The sequence below is a fragment of the Chinchilla lanigera genome, unplaced genomic scaffold (genome assembly GCF_000276665.1).
Source record: "Chinchilla lanigera isolate Chin_1 unplaced genomic scaffold, ChiLan1.0 scaffold00047, whole genome shotgun sequence".
NCBI lineage: Eukaryota > Metazoa > Chordata > Mammalia > Rodentia > Chinchillidae > Chinchilla > Chinchilla lanigera.
Window position 1 is genome coordinate 13,854,043 of NW_004955448.1, and position 5,207 is coordinate 13,859,249.

Here is a 5,207-nt window from a genome sequence, read left to right on the forward strand (position 1 = left end):
TATTTCAGCTCCATAACTGTCACAATTAAACTCAAAGAAGGCATCTGAGAGACAGAAATCAAGCTGTGAATAAATCATCACACTATAAATTTGATTTCAACTTCTAGTGTAAAAAATAAATGTTAAGATTTTCATCTATCAAGATTTTTAGCCTATTATGAATTTCAGAATATAATTATGCATCAAATAGTAATGATTTTCAGTAGGTCAATTATTAATTCAGTGATATGCATGCAATTAGCCAAAAAAAATTAAACATAGCACGATTTTATTAAAGCCTGGGCATAGATACCAACTATTTTAAATCAGATAATTACAGGAGATGATAAAGTAAAGACATAAATATAATTACGTGTCCGATCTGTCTCTATAATTATTTAATCCCACTTAATTTTACTTTCTTTTCTTAATTACTTACACTTACTGTGGTCTGCTTATATTAAGTACTTCATGTAGTTTTTAAATTAGCACCGAAGCCTCTGGATTTTACAGTGTAAGTCTATAAAGATAGAAATAAGCCTCTTAAAGTGTTCCTGATCGTTAGATCTCAAAACTCACTAGTAATGTTTCATATCCTTGCAATTATATGAGTTAACATTTTAATATAAATGTGTAAAATATATTATGAACGCACGCAAAACGTGGATCACCTGACTGTGGTGTAAAAGACTACACTTACAAAGTCGAAATAGCCACCATGTAAAATTTGAGCTTGATTTTCAAAGAAAAATATTTTAGATTAAGGGGAATAAAGAGCTTCTGTGAAGAGCAGCAGTGTGCGCAAAGTGACGCACCTCCTCTTTTGTTGTTGTTTTATCGCTTCTCTGAGGTGGAAACCCCCGGGAGTCATTGTTTGTAAGGATGGGGCTTTGCAAGGTGTGAAATCCTGTCTGTCGCCCCTCCAACAGTCACTGCAATTTTTTGTAGCCATAAATAGCTACCAAAATCCAAGAACCTAAAATGGAGTTGCTTAAATTGTACCAACGTTATTTTCAGGCAAGAACAATAGTTGTCCAGGTAAAATTTTTAATGACTTGGAATTCGTACCTGAGACAAATGAGCTCCCAAGCTGCTCGACTCCTAGACCCGCTCGCGGAGCTCCCCAGCTTCTCCGCTGCTAATGATCACAGGGTCTATATTTAGAACAGCCTTGCTGAAGCGCATTGCTCTTGCTTTATGGGAAATACAATTACAAAAGAAAACACTTTTTCTTTTCTTCTTGAAACTGAGACGAATATAGTTCTAATATGGTAACGAGGAAAAGGCATTTCAGACCAGGATTACTCATTAATGCTTCTACTGTTGAGGCTCTTCACGTGCTGCTGGAGACAGCCAGCCTCTCTGTACTTTCAGATAATTTGCTTTTTGCCTTCCTTTGCCACCTCTGGTCAATAGTCCATCAATATTTTATGGTGTCTTTTCTACCACAGTCTCCTACTTATGGCATGATAGCATTCTTTAAAGAGCTCCAGTAATTTGCCCTTATTTCGGTCGACGTCATTTGCATTCTTTTGTATAATTAGAGAGAGTTTTAAATATTCAAGTTTTCATTAAATAATGGGTTTTAATAATATGTTAGCTACATAGATTAGTGTTTTGCTCAGTGCTAGTAACGGAACCCGAGGCCTCACATATGCTGAGCTACGTTCCCAGCTACACTCTCAGCACTGTATCGATCTTTTCTCAAGTATTGCAAGTAGGGATTTGAAAGAAGAGTAGTTATTGGCAGTAGTATAATCTTTGGTATTCCTTCCATGCAAAAATCGAAAAGATCTTTTTTAAAATGTTCAAATGAACAGGCTAATAGTAAATGTATTATATTTAACCAGCAATAAATAAATATGATTTATCAATGAAGTAGGTACAAAATTGATGAGTCACAAGATTTTCTGATTAATTTTTGTATCTATGTATTATTTTTCACCTGAGTTCCAAGATATTTTGAGTTCATTTTGGGTAGTTAAAAGAGATTTCCGGCACAGGAGTAAATCTGCACGCTGTACTTCTAAGTAGTTTAAAGGCCTTCCTAACTAAAATGTGGTTTGAAAAATCACAGATCGAGCCGCCGCTGCCATGTCCTCTCGGCCAGCTCGCTCTCACTGGCGGCGCCAAGGCGGCCTTCAGCAAGTACGAGAGGGCGAGAGCTCCTTAGTGGTGGGGCCTCCTGCCGCTCGGCCTGCTGCGCAGGCGCTGCCGCGCTCTGGGCCTGCACGGCTTGTCTCAGATGGAAATGATGTGAATCACAGTCTGGGCATTACACTTTTTTCATGGAGAAGCAACTTAAACACAAAGAATTAAAATAGGATGATGACAGAAAGGTCAGTAAGAAAAGTGGAAAACCATTACAAAGCAATAAGAAAGAAGGAAAAAAAGAGCAAGCTGTGGTAGAAAAGGTGTTTTTATCAAGGCTTATACAGAGTCTCAAAATCATGGACCCCAGAACATTTTATAAAGAGACAGGGTGCTTGATCCTTATTGCTGTTGTGCTGGTATTTCGAACATATTGTGATGTTTGGATGATTCAAACTGAGACAGTCACTGAAAGTGGCATCCTTGGTCATACCAGAAAAGATTTCAGGAAATACTCAGCTTCATCGCTGCGGTCCTCTCATCTCTCTTGTTAAAGACTACTTGCAGGATGGGTTAAATGAGCTCAAACTGTGCTTCTGAGTGAGGCTCACTAGATAGCTCTACAAGGAACATCTCCAGGCTCTCACATACTATAAAATGGGAAATCTGGACAACAGAATAGCGAATCCAGACCAGCTACCTACACAAGATGTAGAAAAGTTTTGTAGTAGTGTAGTTGATCTATGTTCAAATCTAAGTAAGCCATTTTTAGACACAGTTTTGTATATTTTCAAATTCACAAGTGCACATTGGAGCTCAGGGCCCAGTGAGTATGTTGGCCTACTTGCTTGTCTCTGGGCTATTCCTGACTCAACTCAGGAGGCCCATTGGTACAATGGCAATAACTGATGAAAAGTATGAAGGTGAATATCGGTACATTAATACCCGGCTCATCACAAACAGTGAAGAAATTGCCTTTTGCAGTGGGAATACAAGAGAAAAGCAGACAGTCCACTCAGTCTTCTGAAAACTGGTGGAGCACCTACATAATTTTATTTTGTTTCAGTTTTCTGTGGGTTTCATTGATAGCATAATTGCCAAATAGATTTATCTCATCCAAGACATCTCATGAGTACACATTCAGAGCTTCTAGAGGATTACTACCAAAGTGGAAGAACGCTTTTGCAAATGTCTCAAACTCTAAGTCAAATAGTTCTGGCTGGGTGTGAAATGACTAGACTGGCCGGTTTTACTGCTCGGATTACAGAATTAATGCAAGTACTGATGGATTTAAATCAAGGCAAATATGAACGCACAATGGTCTCACAACAGGAAAAGAGTGTGGAAGGAATACAAATCAGCCCCTTGACACCTGGTGCTGAAGAAGCCATCAGTGCTGATCACATTATGAAGTTTGATCATGTTCCTTTAGGAACACCAAAAGGAGATATCTTGATCCAAGATCTTAGTTTTGAAGTTTGATGTGGGGCCGGTGTTCTAATTTGTGGTCCAAATGGCTGTGGGAAGATTTTGCTTTTCCATGTTCTTGGCGAATTATGGCCCTCTGCGGGGATGTCTAACCAAACCTGAGAGAGGAAAGTTATTTTATATTCCTCAGAGGCCTTATATGACCTTGGAACATTTCAAGACCAAGTAATATATTCAGATGGAAAAGATCAGAAAAAGAAGGGGAATCTGACCTAGTACTGAAAGAGTAATTGGACAACGTGCAGCTGGGCCATGTCCTTGAACAAGAGGAGCCTGCAGCAGTGTCCAGGACTGGATGGATGTACTCAGTGGAGGAGAAAAATCAAAGAATGGTGATGGTAAGATTATTTTATCATGAATCCCAGTTTGCCATTTTGGATGAATGCGCAAGTGCAGTCAGTGTGGACGTGGAAGGCTACATTTACAGCCGTTGTCGCAAGATCGGCATCACCCTCTCCACTATGTCACATAGAGAATCTCTTCGGAAACACCGTGAGTACTACCTGCATAGGAATGGCAGAGGCAGTTACGAATTCAAACAGATCACAGAAGACACAGATGAGTGTGGCTCTTAGAGAAATCCAGAGAGCTCTACCTGCTTCAGTGAAAGAAAATAACAGCAGAATACACTTAGAAATACAAAGTATATTGTAAACTAAAATTAAACTCTTTTAAAAAAATTAATAAAGAAAAATTGAGAACAGGTTAAAACATTTCACTATTTTGTAAGATATTACTAATTGTGTATATGTTGGGTTAATTATTAATATGTACTAAGAATGTCCTTATTCTTGTAGTTAAAAACCTGTCTAAATTAAATTGGGTTTAATTGAGTGTAACCTGATTCATCCTGGGGTGTACACCATTTGAAGTCAGCTCATTTGACTTCAGTGGCTCTATGTTTCACTTCAGGGAAAAACCCTATTTAAAACTGGGATCACCACTTGTCCTGTTCTAACAAAACAGTCTCGAGTTTCATTGTCTTGTGTCCCATGGTGGTGGGAACCAAACAAATCGTAATCTATGACCATAACATCTTTGCTTCATAACATTTATTACTCAGTGCCATATTTCCTTAGCCCTGCAGTTATATTCATTCCTTATATGAGCCTTGGGGTGCATGTGACTCCAAAAAGTCATTTGGATTTTATTAGCTGAACAATAAATGTGCTCTTCTCTGTCAATAGCACTGAATTGTTCTGAGGATTCTTTGTGGTGATGTAATGAAAGTGTATGTGCAGTCTTGCTTAGAAGGGATGATTACTTCATGTCACTCCTAATCTTCCCCATGTTTGAGATAGTAAAACACAAATTCAAGATCAAGGTAAAAAAAAAAAAAAAAGAAAAATCACAGATTGATATTACAATAAATTATTAAGAAAAAAATTTCATATGCACTGATGACTGCTTTATTATTAGCAGAATACTAAAAAAAAAATGCATATGTCATTGTTGTTTTTGTATTCTGACCCCTTTCACCGAAGCGCACGCTGACCTCTACAGGTCCAAGCAGGCCAGGGCGAGATCACCCTGAAGACCCGGGCTGCCCTTTCCCTCCGCTGCCAGCCCTTTCTTCTCCCACCCTCAGGTCCCGTTTTCCCTCCCTGCTCCTGTTCCATGATCTTCCGTAAATGTAGCTGCGAACCACA

General features: G+C 38.7%; 1 pseudogene; it reads left to right on the forward strand.

Moving 5' to 3' along the window:
- Nucleotides 1–1,247: 1,247 nt before the first annotated feature.
- Nucleotides 1,248–4,133, forward strand: LOC102024626 (annotated as a pseudogene).
- The last annotated feature ends 1,074 nt before the right edge of the window (nucleotides 4,134–5,207 follow it).